Source organism: Prionailurus bengalensis, chromosome B2 (genome assembly GCF_016509475.1).
Source record: "Prionailurus bengalensis isolate Pbe53 chromosome B2, Fcat_Pben_1.1_paternal_pri, whole genome shotgun sequence".
Taxonomy (NCBI): Eukaryota; Metazoa; Chordata; class Mammalia; order Carnivora; family Felidae; genus Prionailurus; species Prionailurus bengalensis.
The window spans coordinates 43828315-43848558 of record NC_057349.1 but is presented as its reverse complement, the minus strand read 5'-3'; the positions used below and the strand labels follow the sequence as shown (position 1 = coordinate 43848558).

Sequence of the window (20244 nt, the reverse complement as noted above, 5' to 3'; positions counted from 1 at the left end):
GTGGCTGCGAATCCTGGCAAAGCCCAGGAGCCCGCGCAGGGCACCTTCAGCGCGTGGGCGGGGCGGGCGCAGGTCTCCAGCCAGAGGGCGCGGCACCCACCCGGAGCAGACGCCCCGAAGACCCCCCCCCCAACACGCCCCGCCCCAGGGGGCTTCCCGACCTTTCCTTTCCCGGAGTCGGGGGCTCAGCCTGCCTGTAAGAAAAGTCTCTTTTCCAGTACTCCCCACCCAGTTTGCCTCTCCGCCAGTTTCTTCTGGGCTGTCGCTGCCCAGTCACCCTTAGCTTCACAATCAGCCCCCCGGCCCCCTCACACCCCCAGGAGGCCCCTACCCGGCGGTGACCCCGGGGACCCCTCCCCGCAGGGGCCGGACTCCCGCGGACCGGCCCGCGCGCTAGGTGTCCTTAGGGTCTTCTTCGCTTCCCGGGCACCCTGAACGGGAAGCGGGGTGTGGGGGAGCCGAGGGCAGGGTGGGAGCCCGGGGAGCCGAGCGGGTGCGGGCCCGCGAAGGGCGCCGGGTCAGGGGGGAGGAGAGGAGAGGCGGCCACACAGGGGCTTTCGGTTTCCTGGGGTCTGATTGGAGGTTGGCCCGATGAGTCGGAGCTGGGGGCGCGCCCATCTCCGCTGGCTCCTGCGAGAGCCGGCGGCTCGGCCCCTCCCCGGAGCCGCTTTGTCCCGGCTGACGGCGGCCGAGGTTGCGGGGAGGAGCGGGCGGGAGGCACGGAGCCGGGGACACACGGACCGCGAGACCGGAGGCGGGGCGCGCCGCGCACGGCCCCACGCCCAGGCCCGCGGGCACCGCGCCCGCCCCCACGCGCTCGCACCGGCGGGCAGGTGAGCAGGCAGCGCCGCGCCCGCAGTCACCGGCCCCGTGGACGCCGGAGCCGCCGCCTCAGCCCCTGCCGGCGCTTCGTGGACGCCCAGCAGGTCGGTTATGTAACCGCGCCGGCCCGCTCGCCCCTGCGCCCGGTCCAGCGGGGACTGCGCGCGGCGCCCCGGCCGTGGCTGAGGGCGCGGCGAGGGGCGGGCGAGCGCGGTGGGGTTCGGGGGCTGGGCAGGGGGGCGGCAGCCGCGGACGGAGGGGGGTCTGCTCCGCCTCTCAGTCCCCGCGGCGGCCGAGGGGACGGAGGTCTCCCTTGACCCCCCTCTAGAGGGCGCGGGTCTCTAAGAGCCCCTGCCCCATTCCTAGTGGCCCAAGGGCTCGCCTTCCTAGTAGCAGCAGCAGGTGCACAAGTAGAACAGCGAAGATGACGCCTGTGGCCCCCCTGTGGACTGAGGTTTGGAGAGGGGGTGAGGGCAGGTGGACTGCACTCTGAGGGGAGGAAAAAGAGGGGAGAGAACTAGAAACTCCTTATCAGTGCTCCTAAAAAGTGCTGGAGAGGAGGAAGGTACTTGGAGGCGCAGCGGGCTGGGAATTGTCCTGCCTGGGATTAGTGGGCATGGGTCATCTAAAAATAACTTCAAGTTTGAAAAGTGAAATAGAAGGGAGTGCAGTGTGCTGAGTTTGCCTGCCTGTGGGATGCTTCGCTCTAGAAGTCACCAGAGGGAACAGGCAAATCCCAGCCGCCTGGTCTCACTGGTTTCCAGGGTGTCTCGGTTTGACTTTTAGTTAATGATTTATTCTCCAAGGCACTGCTGTCTTTTTCTTATCCCAGAATGAGTTATAGCAGGGTGCATGCTTTGAATCGTTCCTATTTTCTACATCATTGGGATAGAGGTGTTCAGTGGACATCTAATGAGTTCGTTACCAGAGCTATTTTTTTAATTTTTTTATTTTTGGTATGATTTTAGTAAAAACAACAGTTTCTGGTCTCCTTTTAACATACAGTCCCACAACTGAAGGTGAACGAAGGCTACGGCCTTCCAGTCCACACTTCTTCCTTCCTTCAGCTAGAATCACATTTAACCTGTCACACAGAGGGTAGGCTTTAGGAAAAGTAGGACATTTAAAAAAAAATGCCACTCAACTTTCTCACATATTACATCAACATCAAAACACAGGACAAATATATCACAGGCACAGGACAACACTTGCTAACTGGCCCTCTCCATTCTGGGGAAGCAGCGAAGTCGGAAAAGCTGAGAAGCTGGAAAGGATCAAGAAGCAGGTCAGCATTGACTGTAGAACAAGGCAGGGGAGTGAGCATTTGGCTGCTTTTCAGGCTGCCCATTGATTTTCTTTAGCCTTGGAGCTATTATCTTAAGTACAATCAGTCATTGCATTGAATTAGTCTAAAATGCGAGTTGCACTTTGCTTTCAAATCCCCTGCAAATCAAATCAGCATTTATTGAGCACCTACTACTCAAGTCCAGTCCACAGAATTTTGTGAGGGAAAAGTGTCCTCAAATAAAGCTACAGGATCCCGGGAGCTTTCAGAATGCCTTGTGTGTGCAGGTCCTGCAGAAGCCAACTAAATCTAGGAGGATGTGGCTCTCCCTCTCCATTGATGAACATTTAACGAGCGTAAGTGGGAACTCGAGAACTTTGCCATTTGCAAGTTCCCATTACACTCTTTTGAAAGCGACTTACGTAATTGTTTGCAGTTAGTTATATATATTATGGAAAGTAGCTTTATTGAGATAGGTTTTGATAGTAACTGAGGTTTCATTTTATTTCTTTGGGTAATTTTATTTCTTTGGGGACCATGCACTCAGTTTAATTTTTTTAAGTATTTATTTGGGGGAGAAAGAGAGGGGGGGGGGGAGGGAATGAGAATGAGCGGGGCAGAGGCAGAGAGAGAGGGAGACGCAGAATCTGAAGCAGGCTCCAGGCTCCAAGCTGTCAGCACAGAGCCCGAAGTGGGGCTAGAACTCACGAACCTCGAGATGATGACCTGACTGAAGTCGGATGCTTAGCCGGCTGAGCCACTGAGGCGCCCCCATCCACTCAGGTTATTTAGCAGTTATTTGCTAAGCATCTACTGTGGGCCATGTAGGCCCTGTGCCAGGGGATAAAAGAATGAAGCCCAGGCATTTCAGAAATCAATCTAGCAGAAAAGAAGAATAAGATAATAAGTGATAGTGATCCACATGGTGAATGGCTAGTGGAGATAGGAACAAGGTCATTGGAAGCCCAAAGAAGGAAGGGTGGAGGGAATCTGGAAGAGATTCCAGAAAAGCAGTGCACTTGGACTGCATTCCAGTAGGCAGCAGCAGCTTTTTTTTCTAGAGAAGGGGCCAGGTAGGTGTTCCACATCAAAGGCAAGTTTGTGTTCAAAGAACATTTAGGTCCTCTGAAGTGAGGGGGTGGCAGGAGAGTTTGGGGGGTGTTTCAGTGAGCCTGAGATGTGAATACACTCCACTGAGGAGGAGAAACTATGTAGCCTTTTTGAAGAGAAAAGATTTGATCTAATTTGAATTTTGCAAAAGTGACTTTGGAGGTCCTAAATAGGTGGTATCGCAAAGGGGAATGAGCTTAGATTTTAGACCACTGGAGTGATGCAAGCAAAAGAAGACGAAGACGAAGACGAAGACGAAGACGAAGACGAAGAAGAAGAAAAATTAATTGTGCTTGAGCCAGGTAAGATAGAGAAAGAGAAGAGAGATCCTTAGAGAGCCATTTCAGAGGGAGAATTAGTAGTAGTAGGTCACCAAGTGGGTGGTGGTGTGGAAGGAGTTGATGCCTAGATGGATGGTCAGGTTTTTAACTAAGTTAGGAATTAGGCGAGAAGGATTAGATTTGAGAAGGATGAGGAATTTCAACTGAAATCTTTTCCTCTGAGATCAGGAAGAAAACAAGGATGCTCATTTGTCACATAGTGCTGGCAGCCAGAGTAATTAGGCATGAAAAAGAAATGAAAGGCATCAAATAAGAAAGGAAGAAGTAAAACTGTCTCTATTTGCAGGTGACATATACATAGAAAGCTCTAGAGACTCCACTAAAAAACTGTTAGCAGTAATAAACGAATTCAGTAAAGTTGCAAATATGAAATCAATAAGCAAAATAAGTTGCATTTCCATATGCTAATAACGAAGTATCAGAGAAATTAAAGAAACAATCCCATTTATAATTCTATCAAAAAGAATAAAATACCTAGGAATAAATGTAACCAAGGAGGTGAAAGATTTGTACGCTGAAAACATTGATGAAAGAAATTGAAGAAGACACAAATAAATAGAGAGATAGTCCATGCTCATGGATTGCAAGAATTAAAAGTGTGAAAATGTCCATACTACCCAAAGCAATCTACAGATTCCATGCAATCCCTATCAAAATACCAATGGCATTTTTCACAGAAATAGAACAAATAGTCCTAAAACTTGTATGGAACTACAAAAACTCCAAATAGCCAATGCAATCTCAAGAAAGAAGAACAAAGCAGGAGGCATCACACTTTCTGATTTTAAACTATGTTACAAAATTATGGTAACCAAAGCAGCATGGCATAAAAACAAACACATAAATCAGTGGAACAGAATAAAGATCTCAAAAATAAACTCACCTGTATGTTTTCAGTTATTTTATGACAAAGGAACCAAAAATATACAATGAAGAAAGGATAGTCTCTGCGATAATGGTGTTGGGAAAATTGGTCCACTGTATTACACCATACACAAAGATTAAGTCAAAGTGGATAAAAGGCTGGAATGTAAGATTTGAAGTCATGGAATTTCTGTAAGAAAATATAGGGGGTAATTTCCTTGACACTGGTCTTGGCAATGATTTCTTGGATTTGTCAACAAAAGCAAAAATAAACAAATGGGACTATATCAAACTAAAAACCTTCTTAATAAGAAAGGAAACCATCAACAAAATGAAAAGGCAACCCATGGAGTGGGAGAAGCTATTTGTAAATCACTTATCTGATAAGAGTTCATATCCAAAGCATATAAAGAACACATACAACTCAATAACAAGAAAACAAAACAAAACCAAAAAAAAAAAAAACCAAACCCCACAAACAATCCAATTAAAAAATGGACAAAGGATCTGAATATACACCTTTTTTCCAAAGAAGACATACAGCTGGCCATTAAGTACATGGAAAAGTGCACAACCTCACTAATTCTCAGAGAAGTGAAAATCAAAACCACAATGAGCTATTACCTTATACTTATTTAGAATGGCTATTATCAAAACAAAACAGAACAAAAAAACCAAGAGATAAGTATTGGCAGGGATGTGGGAAAAAAGGTAATCCCTGTGCCCTGTTGTTGGGAATATAATTGATGGGAATATGAATTGGTGTGGCCACTATGGAAAAACAGTATGGAAGTTCCTCAAAAAATTAAAAGTAGATCTATTATATGATCCAACAATCCTACATCTGGAAATTTATTAGGAAATAAATATAGGAAACAAATTCACTATCTTGAGAAAATATCTGTACCACCATGTTCATTATAGCATTATTTACAATAGCCAAGAGAGAGAAATAACCCAAGCGTCTGCTGATGAATGAATGGATAAAAGAAAGAAAAAAATACATATTTTATATATATATAAGAAAATGTATGTATTTTATATATAAAATAGAATATTATTTAGCCATAGAAGGAAGAAAACCCTGTCATTTGTAACAACATGGATGGACCTTGAGGGTATCATGCTAATTAAATAAGTCAGAGAAAGGTAAGTATCGCGTGATCTGACTTCTATGCGGAATTTAAAACAAACCAAGCTCATAGATCTAGGGAACAGGTATGTGGTCGCCAGAGAGCGGGCGATGGGAGGTGGGAAAAATGGGTGAAGGGGGTCAACAGGTACAGACTTCCAGTTATAAGATAAATAAGCTCTGGGTATGTAATGTATAGTGTGGCGATTATAGTTAATAATCCTGTACCGTATATTTGAAAGTTGCCTAGAGAGTAGATCTTAAAAGTTGTCATCATGAGAAAAAATAGGTGTAACTAACTATGGGAGGTGATGGAAGTTAACTAAACTTATTGTGGCAATCACTCTGCAGTATATACAAATACCAAATCATTATGATGTACACCTAAAATAAATATAATACCTGTATTATATACCAATTGTATCTCCGTAAAACTGAGGCAAAAGGGTAGTAAATGGGAAAGAGTGGGTTTGAGAAAGATGGGGAAGTTTGACTTTATTTTTTTGTTTTAATTTTTTTTTAACGTTTATTTATTTTTGAGACAGAGAGAGACAGAGCGTGAACAGGGGAGGGGCAGAGAGAGAGGGAGACACAGAATCTGAAACAGGCTCCAGGCTCTGAGCTGTCAGCACAGAGCCTGACCCGGGGCTCGAACTCACAGACCGTGAGATCATGACCTGAGCCGAAGTCGGACGCTTAACCAAACGAGCCACCCAGGCGCCCCTGACTTTAAAGATCAAATGAAAAATGCTCAGGAGGCACTTGTATTTTCAATGGTAATTTCTTTGTTCTTGGTGCCAACCTTCTAGTCATTTTACCTTCATTCCTGAGACTGTCTAGGGCTGCCTTTAGAGAAGAGGTAGATGAATTTTTTTCAATTAAATTGTTTTAAAGTTTATTTATTTGAGAGAGAAAGAGCGTGCGCGCGCACAAATGGGGCAGGGGCAGAGAGAGAGGGAGAGAGAGAATCCCCAGCAGGTTCCGCACTGTGAGCGAGGAGACTGATGCAGGGCTTGATGCTGGCTCGGTGCAGGGCTGTATGTAGGGCTCGAACTCATGAACCATGAGATCATGACCTGAGCTGAAGTCCAATGCTCAGCTAACTAAGCCACCCAGGTGCCCTGAGGGAGATGAATTTGACTGCAGGAAGTTCTTTCTACCTACTTCCCCAAAAGTGAAAGTATGAACTGTCAATGATCTGAAAGAGTGGTGGTAATAACAGTAAAAATAATTTTAATGATAATAATATGCCATTTATTGAGAGTTTATCCTGAGCACAGGGAGTTAGAGCTCTATATGAATCATCATATTTGCCCCACATGAAGCAGACACTATTGTTACTCTCATATAATTGATAAGAAACCCAAGGCAAAGGGAGGGTACCTTGTCTAGGCCACACAATAAGAGGTACACACAGGCCTTACCGGCACTCGGAATCACCATGTGAATTAATAACGTTGGAATAAGTCCTATTAGTCTGGCCTGTGTTTTTTACCCTATGTTTGAATATTTATGGCTGATGCCGTAGAAGAGAACAGGACTCAGTCAGGAATTCTGGCTCTCATCTGGGCTCTACACCTGATTTGTGGGGTGACCTCTGCAAAGTCTCAGCCCCACTTAGGCTTTAGCTATTTTAAATCTGTATATTAACGGGAGAAGAGGTTGACCAGATGATCTCTAGATTCTTGACACTTGGAAGTCCTGCCACCCTGTCTCAGATTTTACCACTAGATTTTACTACTAGAGTCACTGATTTGGGTTAAAATGATGCCTGCCTGGTCACTTTTAGAATAGGACTACTGCTACGACTTTTTCTTTTTTTAATGTTTATTTATTTTTGAGAGAGAGAGACAGAGCGTGAGTCGACGAGGGGCAGAGAGAGGAGGAGACACAGAATCCAAGGCTCCAGGCTCCGAGCTGTCAGCAGAGTCCGTCGCGGGGCTCAAACTTACAAACTGTGAGATCATGACCTGAGCCGAGGTCGGACGCTTAACCGACTGAGCCACCCAGGCGCCCCTACTCCTACTACTTTTCCTCCTTCTCTTCCTCCTCCTTAACAGTATAGTGATTCAGCAGTTCTGTACATTACTCAGTGCTCATGGAAAAGTGTGTTCCTAATCCCCTTGGCCTCTTTCACCCATCCCTCACCTACCTCCCCTCCGGCAACCAAGTTTGTTCTCTGTGTTTAAGAGTCTGATTTTTGTCTTTCGTTTGTTCGTTTGCTTTGTTTCTCAGCTTCCGCTTATGTATGAGTGAAATCATACGGTATTGGTCTTTGACTTATTTCAGTTAGCATAATACCCTCTAGATCATCCATATTGTTGCAGATGGCAAGGTCTCATTCTTCTTTTATGGCTGGGGAATATTCCATTGTACGTACACCCCATTCTTCTTCATCACTTCGTCTATGGGTGGACACTTGGGTTGCTTCCGTATCTTGGCTATTGTAAATAATGATGCAATAAATATAGGGGTGCATGTATCTTTTTGAATTAGGGTGTTTTTGTTTTCTTTGGGTAAATACCCAGTAATGGGATTACTGATTCATATGGTATTTCTATTTTTAATGTTTTGGGGAACCTCCATACTGTTTTTCCACAGTGGTTGCACCAAATGCATCCCCACCAACAGTGCACAAGGGTTCCTTTTTCTCCACATCCTAGCCAACCCTTGCTGTTTCTTGTGTTTTTTTTTAAATTTATTTTTAATGTTTATTTAGTTTTGAGAGAGAGAGAGACAGAGTGTGAGTGGGGGAGGGGCAGAGAGAGAAGGAGACACAGAATCCGAAACAGGCTCCAGGCTCTGAGCTGTCAGCACAGAGCCCGACATGGGGCTCGAAGTCACAAACCATGAGATCATGACCTGAGCCAAAGTCGGACGCTTAACCGACCGAGCCACCCAGGTGCCCCTCTTGTGTTTTTTTGTTTCAGCTATTCTGACAGATGTCAGGTGATATCTCACTGTGGTTTTGATTTGCATTTCCCTAATGATGAATGATGTTGAGCATATTTTCATGTGTCTGTCGGTTATCTGTGTTGTCTAGAATAGAATAGGAGTACTTCTAAAAGGCCTAACTCAAATGATTTGATGTGAACTAGTCTATAGTGGAGGTGCTGACAAGGGTGTCTGATGTGAGGGGCAGCCCAGTTCAGTGAGGGGTAACCTGAATGAGCACTGAAGCAGAGGAATCTCCGTAGTCACTGATCAATTTCTTCATTTTAGACATGTTCCTTAAATTCTGAGACTTAGCTTGCTCATCTCTGAATAATTGGGGTGATTAATATACGTGTTACAAGACTGTTGTAGGAGGTGAAACAGATCACATAAAGCAGGCACTGTATACCAGACTCCCTCATTGAAGGGGCTCGGTAAATGGGGGTCCTCACCCCTCACACTCCCCTCCTCCACCCCGGGAACAGACATGCAGTAAAGGGATTATATAGAGTGTTTCTTAGGAAGAGCTCCTACCTCATAGTTTTGCTAAGGGCCACCTCTTCGTGAGCATCACTTCTCTATCTTCGAAAGTAGTATAGGGGCACCTGGGTGGCTCAGTCGGTTGAGCTCTTGATTTCAGCTCACGTCATGATCCCGCGGTTGTGGGATAAAGCCCTGTGTTGGTCTCCAAGCTGAGTGTGGAGCCTGCTTGGGATTCTCTCTCTCCCTCTCTCTCTCTCTCTCTCTCGTTCCAATAAAACTAGGAAAGAAAGAAAGAAAGGGAAAGAAAGAACTCTATATTAGGAATATAAAAACACATAGCACATCAAAAACCTTTCAAGATGTGAATCTCAAAGTGTCCATTAGTAAATAACCCTCTAACATATAAAGAAGTTTCAAGATTCTGCAAAGTTTTAGGCTCTTCTTTTGTTACCTCATAAACAGGCCAGGATTACTGTAAAGAAATAGTATGCCTAACCCCATTATTATGGGATTATTATTGTGGCATCAAACATATGGGCGACAGAATGACTTCCTCCTCTGTATGTGCTTGTGTGCCTGCTACCTACGCCTTTAAAATATTCACTGTCCTCGTGTCTTTTCTCTTGTTATCAACCACCAGGTGTCATATGTTGTAGTTTAGATTAACTAATCAAGTTGAAGATTTTTTTTTTTTAAGAAGCAGCCTTAAACTCAACTGAAGCTGTTTTTAAGTCCCTTAAAAAGTGTATGATCATGAATGGTACTTTCTAGAAGTTAAAGAAAAGTTTCCAAACATAGCTCAAACTTCCTGAAGTTCAGAATGCCCACAGAAAACATTTTCTGTAATTAATATGGAAAGGGACTTACTTTCATATCTGATCTCCCCACGCACAACTCACTTTGAAACAGGGATGAAACATGGGTTTCCTAAGCTTTGGAAAGTGTGCATAAGAAGACATTGTAAAGGGTAACAGTTACTGTTGGACACAAAAGAATTGTGTACTTTGAGCGTTGCATCCTAGTTTTTGTCACTTTTGCCTTAGTTCTTTGTGGGAATAATTGCCTTGTTGTTTCATGTACTTAAGAGATGCCTGCTACAAAATATTCTAGGTTCTTTGAGGGCATGGGCCATGTCCTAATACTCCTTTGCGGTGTTGGGGATGAAGCATAAAAAGCCTGGACTTGGCATGAAAAGGCCTGGATCCTCATCCTGGCGTTGTCACTTCCCAGCTATGTAACCTTGAGCTTCCCATTGACCTAGCCGTCACAGGAGCTGGCATTTGTTGAATGCTGCCCTTGTTCCAGACACTGCGCTCAGCACCCTGCATACGTTATCTCATTTAATCCTTACAACAACTCCACCATGGGGGTATTATCATCACTATTTACAGATGAGCACACCCTGAGGAGCAGGGGGAGCGAGCCACTCAGTATCCATTCTCTGAATTGCTATTTTCTTATCTGTCCGATTAGGAAAAGAACACATGATCTGCCCACCTTCGCGTCGTGAAGGTGAAATGCTATGAGTCTGTGACTGTGCACTGAAAAATGCGATACCCTGTACAGATGTTAAGGATGACTGACACAGTGGGGGCCTCTCAGGAGATCAGTTATAGTTGGGCCCGGTATAGCCCCAGGTCTGTTTGGTGTATAAAATGCTTTTATAGAATGTATTAAAAAACTGTCTTTCCTTGTCTTGTTTATTGGTGGTTTGTTTATGGTTGCTGTTTTTTTTTTAAGGGTAACTTACTTGTTGTCAATACCAAGACTTGACCAGCCTGGGCCAGGAGGAGGCTGAGGAGGCCATAGACGTGGGTCCTGCTAGTGAAGGGGGATGGGTGGAGAACCTGATTTACAGACAAGAGGTAACTGCCAGAGGAGTGTTTTAGTACAAACAGAGAAGGCTGAAAGTCAAAGCCAAGGTCGAGAAAGGCATAGGCATGATGTAGAGTACAAGAAATCGTCACCAGGGTTTAAGCATGAGCGACTGGTAGGACATGGAATCTGCTCAAGAAGGCCACAAATACCACCCCCCCCCCCCCCACCAGTGTCTGTTGTCTGTCTACTTACCAGGAAAACTAGGCACCCTCTGGCCTGATTTTTTCTTTTCTTTTTTTTAATTTTTTTAAACGTTTATTTACTTTTGAGGGAGAGAGAGACAGAGCAGGAATGGGGGAGGGGCAGAGAGAGAGGGAGACACAGAATCCAAATAAGGCTCCAGGCTCTGAGCTGCCAGCACAGAGCCTGATGTGGGGCTCGAACCCACAAACTGCAAGATCATGACCTGAGCTGAAGTCGGCCGCCTAACCAACTGAGCCACCCAGGCGCCCCAGCTGATTTTTTAATGGTTTCTTTTTCTTGGACATAGGTGCTTTTTATAAAACTTAAAAAAAATTAAAACAGAATAGTATAAAAAAGAAACAATTAAAATCACATGTATTGTCATGAACAAGTGATAATTACTATTAACATTTTGTTGTTATTTCCTTTCAGGCTTTTTATATGCCTATCTTGTGTAGAATTGGGAATCATACTATGTACAGAATTTTGCATTCTGTGCATTTCACCAAACATTTTAAATAACTGTTTATGAAAAGTCAACAGACTTTGTGAACATTGTTTTCAGTATCTGCAAAGCATTCCCATGTATGATTTTACCAAATTCACTTACCTTCTCCCCTATTGTTGGACATTTAGCTGATCCTCAGTTAACCAAGGATCATGAATAAAGTTTGATGAACATCTTGGGTCATATTTTTTCTACTTTTGGGGTCATTTTCTAGGAGAGGTTGTTAGAAGTAGAATTACTGGCTCAAATAGATGGACCTTTTGAAGGCTTTCTCTGTGTTTTGACATCGTGTTTCATTATTTTTCCGGGAGGTTGCAGTAATTTAACATTCCCACAAGCAATGCGTTAGAATGTAGGTCTCACTTCTGTCCTGCTTGTAAGCACCTTTCTGGTAGTAGGGGTGATTGGTATTAGTGCTTTCCCAAGATAACTCTTACTCTGGAAATGCACTTGCTTAACAGTGCTTCAAGGAGGTTGGGATTGTGTGTGTGTGTGCGTGTGTGCGTGTGTGTGTGCACGTGCGCGCGCATATGGGAATTGAGAATGTGTGGGTGGGGATCTGGTAGATTTTACATGCATAAGTGTGTAGAGGAGAGCTGGCTATAGTGGATTCACTTTTCTCCCGGTGGTTCCATTATCAGGGGCTTGGCATTCGATGCCTTGGGCCATGTGGGGCCAGAACACTGACAGCTGTCATTGCAGCCTGTTGAGCCACTGAAGCTGACTTCAACTAAGTGGAATAGGCAACTTCTATTTAAGTGAAAACTGCTTCGGTTTGCCTTTAAATCCTGAAAAATATGCACAGTAAATTTGCATGTGTATTTGCTTTAGTTGGTTTTGACTGGTTCCCCTTCCACTTTGGCAGGGCCTTTGGGCAGGCTTCTGACAGGTATGTCTTTTCACCTTCTTTTGTATAAACAACTAGGATTTTCAATTAGGATCTTCTTAAAAATCACTTAACTGGTTATTATTCTAGAATTTTCATTTCATGATTATTCAGATTAGTCTTTCAAAAAAAGGCTTTGCATTCACTATTAGGCCATCATCAACTGTCTTGATTATATTGACCAGTTATTGAGATATTGAGATAAACAGCCAATTTGAATCATTTTCCCCCATGACATTTTCTGAAAGACAGGCTAAATTAATGATTTATTTAAAAAATTTTTAATGTTTATTTATTTTTGAGGGAGAGAGAGAGAGAGAGAGAGAGAGAGAGCATGCGTGCAAGTGGGGGAGGAGTAGAGAGAGAGGGAGACACAGAATCTGAAGCAGGCTCCAGGCTCCCAGCTGTCAGCTGAGCCTGAAGAGGGGCTGGAACCCACGAGCTGTGAGATTATGACCTGAGCCAAAAGTCAGATGCTTAACCGCTTAACCAACTGAGCCACCCAGGTGCCCCAATATAATTTATTTTTTTGATTTGACTTCTGCAGCTATTAAAGATAAAGGTCTAGTAATGGGGCCTCACTAGAAAAATCAAAGTCCAATTTATACTTCCTTTCAAGGTTTAATAATTTGTCCAGAAAGAAATTATTTATTTGATTACAGGTATCGTATGAATTTTGAAATAGAAGATGGTAAATTCAGATAAATTAATGGTAGCTCAAGCAAAAATTTATATGCTCAAGAGCAAAGTCTCACTTGACAAGACAAGTGAAAGCAAAGTATTAATTCATGAATATGTTAATTTTTTCCTGCTGTGTTGCATTAATGATATTCATTTGATCTTTTATGATGTATGAACAACTGTTTATAAAACGGCTAAATTTTGGTCAGGGACGATATCTTCAGCAACTGCTATATTATAAATATGTTTATTTGGTATCCTTTTTTTTCTCATTTTTCTGTCTCTTGGTGATTTCTGTCTATACACAGCTGTTGTTTAGCATTAAACTTCAAAAATTGACAAGGTGACATTTAGGTGAGGCTCTGAATTGAAGTATTTGCTCAGTCAGATTTTCAAGACCTACCTTCTGACCTTGTGTCTAAGTGTCACAGCTCATGGAGCCCCACGGGGATTCTTGGCACCCTGGGATATCATGGGTGGGGAGAGGGGATTCCGCATTCTGGTCTACAACTACCCTGGGAGAGCCAGTGTGGCTCTGGTGGGCCAGGGAGGTTTTCATGGCCCCCACATGTGTGCAAACCCATTTGGAAAAGTTGCCTCCAGGAAGACGTGAAATAAATGGTGAACCTGGACAGCTCGCCTCGGCTCCCCGAGGATGTTACTCTGATTCAAACCTGTAGCCCCTTCCTCAGGCTCTGTGAAAACTGTTCAGACCATGAAACCAGAAACTGAAGACATTGAGAAATTTAGAATGGCTCTAGATAGGCGCAATCGCGTATTAGTGAAATTATTAATAGCTTACAGTGAGACATGGGACAGTCCACAGTGGTCCTGTGGGAAAACCCAGATGCATGGTTTTTGCCTCTGTGGTGCTCGGCTTTTTCATGCTTCCTGTTATTAACCTAACCAGCTCCCGGGAGGCCACAAGGGCAGGTGCTGTAGGGGTGACACTGTATTACTCATGAAATGGCCTTCAGGGTCTCCAAATGTGGAAATCTCCAAATGTAGCATGGCTCCTCATGAGGTTCTAGTTTTATTCTTTAAAATTGCTTTTTAAAATCTTACAATTAAGTATGACTATACTTATTGCAAAGGCTCTTGTCTTGGGAGAGAAGGCCCAATCCTGTACCCCGCTTTCGGTGTTTCGTTGCACCTTTAATTTAACCTCTTTCCCCTGGTGTCATCATGTTCTCACAACCATACGTGGCTATTGTCTTACAACTCAAGCCAAGGTGTGATACTGTGAGGACGTTATTTTATCTGAACAAAATTAGAAATACTTTAATGGATATTCGTGAAAACCAATCCTAGGTATTTTCATGACAGTATACATTTCAAGGGCATTATCCTTTAGGGAAGAACATGCAAAAAATAATAAAGATTAAAGACCTCCACCAACTGGTGTTGGGGGCTGTTTCCAGTGTGTCTGGGAGCCCAAAGCGGTGCATAACTCTAAGGGATCCCAACAGCACCCTTCCTGCCCCACCTCCCACCAACCATGAGCTCTCTTTTGAGTTATTCCGTTTCTAGAAGGGTGCTGCTGGAGCATGACAGACTCCCTCTGACTTTGTTCAGAAAATTTCCCTTTAGAATCTGTCACGCTCATTCTTCTCAGAAACCCTCATCTCAGGGATCCTCGGGCTTTGAAAAGCTAAAATAATACTTCTTCCTTGCAAAAGAATGGATAAACAAATAAGTAAATATAGAGATAAGCTCCTTCCTATGAAAAAAAGAAGTGATGTTCCAGTGGTAGAATATAAACACTTGGCTAAAAGATAATTTTTTTAATATTAAAAAAAAAAGGAACCTGGTAGTCATTTGAAATCATCTAGATATAAGAACATGTCCTAGTAATGGGTCATCATCTAGTTTGGTGAGAGATCCTGTCTGAGACAGTAGTTTTCTCTGCCAGATGTTTTTGATTCCGTTTTATTTATTTATTTATTTATTTGTTTGTTTGTTTGTTTTTAATTAGGCCAGGCCTTTTAGTGCTTTTCCAAAATTATGTCACTTTTTGTTTTTGGGTTCCCACTATTGAGATATTTGCATGCAGCCTTTTCTATATCCTAATCATTGCTTCAGCCATTGATATGCCTCTTTTCTTATCCTAGTGTTGGTGGTGGTTTATTTTTAATATATTAATACCATTATGAGGTTATTCTTCTCATGTTGTAGGGCTTCTGTCAGTCTTATCTGCTGTCAATCACGTCACTGTAAATGTTGCCAAATGTGCACATTCCTTTTCCTAATTGCAAATGGACTTTTTTTTTATGGCTACTTATTAATGAACCCCAGGAGACCAATAGTAATCATTGAGACATAGCTGCTCGAAGCCAGATATTATTTGATCAGCTTCCTATTCTGATAAATAATGAACCACTAAGTTGTTTATAATTAAATCAAAGGTCCTTATAATAAATAACAAACGAAGAAACAGTTGCATACAATTTGTAGATACAGAATGTCCTAGAAATGCTTCCCATAATAATAATCAGGATAAGAGCTGTTTTACTAATGAGAACTAATTTAGAGCACATTGCAAACTGTATAAAATTGTAGGTGGATATTCTCCTGTTTCTGCTTCTTGAAATTCTAGTCTTCCTTCAAGTTCCATCTTTTCCAGATTTCCTCAAGCCCTGAGCCCTCAACAGAGCCACTCGTTTTTTGAACCTGTATTTATGGCACATACACAGGCTAATCTTCACATCTCATTCATTCATATATTCATTCATTCATTCATTCATTCACTCACTCATTCATGCCTTCTATGCACTAGGCTTGTGCTAGCCACTGGAGTATGAAAGCCAATAGAACGTAGTCCTTGTCTGTAGAGAAGTTAGAGTCCAGTAGACTTTAAGCTCACTTGTTTACTTACACCTCCTCCAGACGCCAAGTGCCCTGAGGGTGGAGACTGCCTCTGTGCATTCATGCTGTGACACCCCCCCCCCCACCCCCCGGACCTCCACTCCTCACAATGTCACAAAGGCTTGCATGCCGTGGGCACTCAGTCAGTGGTAAAATAAACTGATCATTATATCTATCCTAAATAATTCAGAAGCACAAGAGTAAGCATTCCAACACCTTCCAGTGTCTTTAAAACCTTTGTTCTCCTCCCGTAATTGCTAACTCTCAAAACAATTAAGTCCAAAGATAAGGTTGTCTCCTTTCACTTCGCATGCCAAAAGCCTCTTCAGAAAATGATGTAGTGTCACATCTGTCTTACATACCACAGCACAAGTATGATTGGTAGCAGGGTCTGAACTTCCTGCAGGCAGACAGAGTAAAGGCTTCTGTCTCAAACTCGAATTATTTTGAAATGCCTCTGCTTCGGTAAGACAGCGTGTTCTGTTTGGTAAGACAGCCCGTGTGTGTGTGTGTGTGTGTGTGTGTGTGTGTGTGTGTGTGTGTGTAGGGCTTGGGTGTGTGACTCAACAAGAATAATGGTGGCCATTGAGTCCCTGTTAAGCACCAGGCTTTGGGCTAAGCACTTTCCATATGTTACCACACAGAGTCTCTTAACAACCCTGTGAGATAGATTCTATTTTTATCCCTGTTTTATCTAGCTGAGAGGACGGAGGCTCAGGGAAGTTGAGGACTTTGCGTAAGGACTTACAGGTAACGAGCGGTAGAGCCAGGAGTCACCAGTGGCCTTTCTACCCCTGTAGCCCTCTGTCCTTGTCCAAATGGGATTTGTGGAGGCGGTCATGGGGGAGGGGCATAGGACTTCTACACGGTAATGTTTTTCAATTTTGTGGGTTTTTGTTTTTGTTTTTATTCCAGTGATAATCTAAAATGATATTATCCTATTCTGGATCATCCACGTAACCATCTAACAGTGAATGGGACTGCCAGTCACCAGAATGTGATTTTGGTGCCTGAGTTTGTGTTTTTACGGACAGTGAAGTTGGTGGCAATACTACTTTAGTTGCTGTGGGCTGATGGGAATGAGCTGATGGACTTATGTCATTTGCTTTCTGTGACGCCACGTGATGGTGTGGAACACTGGCTCGGTGAGGTTTAGTTTTGTGGAGAATGAAGGAATGTGGGAGGAGAGTCCTACTGCAAGGTGGGTGCTGGAAGCATTTGGAACTCGCAGAACAACCATGTTGCAGTTTTCGGTGTGAGTTGCCGTGAAAATGGAAGATTTCTTTTAGCAAAGCATCGTCGTCTGAATATCGCATCCCTGTTGTTAGTTCGAATTTTTTTAAAAACTTCGTTTGTATTTGGTTAGAACATTTAGTGGGAGTTTGGTGGTTTTAGAGGAGTGGGAACTATTTAGAACTTAGTTTTATGTTTGTACATATTTAAGTATCATTACAGTAAGAACCACTGAAGTCAAAATTGGGGGGGAGGCAGTATAGATATTTTTTTCCCAAAAAAAAAAATGGTCTGTACATTTTTCAAATCTGAGCAAACTGAATTCCTCTGCACCACTTAATGAAACTTTCTAAACAATGCTTCTCCAGCCGCCAGGGGTCTGGCCTGCCTAAGTCCTTAGGGATGAGGCATTGACATTTCCTTTCAACCTGGAAATAGTATCTGGGAAGGTTAAGGTCTGACTTCAGAAGAAATTCTCCCTTGCTGTGGCTCTCCACTGACTGCCCCTGTCAATCAAAGTGCCTTTATATGCTTCGCCACTCTTTGCCCTGACTCTGAAAGCTGACAGTATGCACATCACCTGTAGTTTATAATTATTTTCTCAGAACCACCAGGAAGATTTGCAACTGTAAGCTAAGACTTGGTACCACTCGCACCTAAACAGAGAAGATAATGACAGCGTATTGAGATTTAAAAGGCTTCTGGTTTGAAAGGCCTTTCATTCTGTCCAAAATTACTGCATTCGTTACTTTTTTGGATAAAGAAAAGGAAAGCCCCGTTACATACAGACACTCAGAGAGGTGGTAACATGTAGTTAGCTCTTTAGTATTGCTTCTGATGAATCCCTGGTAAGATTTTGGAGCAGTGCAACAGAGGCCAGTGAGTTCTGATGCAAAGAGAGGAGGGATTAATTTCATAGCACGTGGACATGCAGTCTAGCTTTATGGGCTGAGTGAGGTCTAGGAAGCTGGGAAGTAAAGGCTGGCATCAGAACAATGCCAACCTTGGGGGAACTTTGAGGAGCCTTGAAAAGTGAGGGCATGTTTGTGTTCGGTTTACTGTCCTTCTCTTATTTGAAACTTCAATAAAGTTTCCCCATGTTTTTTTTTAAATTTTTAAAAACATGTTTATTTATTTTTGAGACTGAGACAGAGCATGAGCTGGGGAGGGGCAGAGAGAGAGGGAGACACAGAATCCGAAGCAGGCTCCAGGCTCCGAGCTGTCAGCACAGAGCCCGACATGGGGCTCAAACTCACAGACCGTGAGATCATGACCTGAGCTGAAGTCGGAGGCTCAACCGAGTGCGCCACCCAGGCGCCCCAGAGTTTCCCTATGTTAATAAAATGTATAGAAAAGTGTCGAACACACTGAAGTGCCCAATCAGTGTTTCTGATCACTGTTCTCACCATCCGTTATCACTCCCTGATATGGTCCAGAGAGAAAGTTCAAAGGTGCAGAGTTGGGAAATCAGAGCAGCTGGGCTTTTGTCCTGGGTTGGCTGTGTTTTCCTCTTGAGAGATGGGGCCTTACCGTAGCCACTTTGGCCTCAGTTTTCTAGTTTATACTAGGAGTGGGGTGGGCAAAGTTATCAAAGTTTCTTCCAGTTCTTTCATCCTTTGTATATTCTCATCTTTGCAACAGATTATTATAGCATCCTTCGAACTTGCATTTCACTAATGAGAATGACCATTTGTAATCATTTTTTTAAATGCTCATCTTTAACTGCAGGGCTGTTCTTAGGCAGGTGCTATGGCAATTCTTACTTTGGTCGTCTCTAATGATAAAAGTATTCAGCAGCTTTCCAGGATATCATTAGGAAGAGCTTGAACGAAAAGTTCATGAAACATTTCCGTATGTTTAGTGCTAGCCATTAAATGGTAGGAGCCGTGGCCATTCCTTTCCCCAGTGTTATTTTTAACTGTACTGCCTTCTGCAAGGGTGCTTTCATTGCAAGGATGGCAAGATGGATGGATACTAAATCCCGGCCAAGGCTTCAACTGACCTTGGGGAGAAAAGAATAGCCCTCGTTTTGTAGGAATCATTAACTTTACCTTATTTTATACCTTATTTTTATGTTGGCAAATCTCTTTTCAGTAGATAATACTTCTATTACTAGGTAACACTTAATCTAGCTTTTATTATGCGCAAGGTGTTAAGACTTTTACCTATAACACGACATTTGATCATTACTGTATCTCTATCCAAATGAAGAGAGTGGGGGCACAAGGAATTTAAATAACTTCCCAAAAGTCACACTGCTGATAAATGGCTCAGTTGGGACTCAAAGCCAGGCAGTAAGTGCTCCAACATCTGTGGTTTTAACACCATTTGATGCTATCTTTGACATGTGTTACATAAAAATTTTATGGGCTCAATTTTATGATTTTTATGAATTTAGCTTTAAAGAGCTCACCAATAATTTTACCCTGAAAAGGACTGCTGCTCGGACTTTTTTGCCCCTGCTTTCCCATTTGTGACTTTTTACGCTAGTAAATAAGCTGCTGGGACCCCGTAGAGTACTTGCAACATTAAGTTCTAGAGTTGGGGAGGGGAGGAGGGAGGATTCCTCAGATGTAGAGATGCTGCTGAGCGCTTACAGTAGCCAAGGCCTTCTTTGGCTTTCTTCCTGTTTAGGACCTTCATGGCTTCAGTGGCACAGAGCCCTGCACTGATCGCTCAGTCAATACATACATATTGACTGCATGACCAGGGTAAAGCAAGGATCTGAAACCAAAGGACCTTCCCCCTCTAGGAGCCTTACAACCTGAGTCCTGCCGCCATGTTTTGTGCTTCACCGTTGTGTCTACCGTTCCTGAGCGCCTTGCGTTACAAGAAGCGCTCGTGAAATATTATTGAAATTTGGGGATTGATTAGATGACCGCGGCTAGCATTATAATCATGTTATCACTGATATTCACTGGATTGTTTTCTACCTAATCCCCAAAATAATCTTTCATACACTTTATGGATCATGTATTTTACTTGCATGCCACGTATGTGCCAAAGCACAAAATATGGGTACATTTTTCTCATTATTTT

At 43.3% G+C, this 20244-nt stretch overlaps 1 protein-coding gene across 3 annotated transcripts in view; it reads left to right on the top strand.

Annotated features, from left to right (window-relative positions):
* The first annotated feature begins 681 nt into the window (after positions 1 to 681).
* Positions 682 to 20244, top strand: part of RCAN2 (regulator of calcineurin 2) — a 274441-nt gene continuing 254878 nt past the window's right edge. The window contains exon 1 of one of the 3 annotated variants that reach the window (XM_043591587.1): positions 682 to 926. The gene's annotated coding sequence lies outside the window, so the exon portion shown is untranslated. Of the gene's footprint in view, positions 927 to 1135; positions 1277 to 20244 lie in introns of those variants that run through there. The other 2 variants (XM_043591583.1, XM_043591584.1) reach the window with 2 other exon arrangements.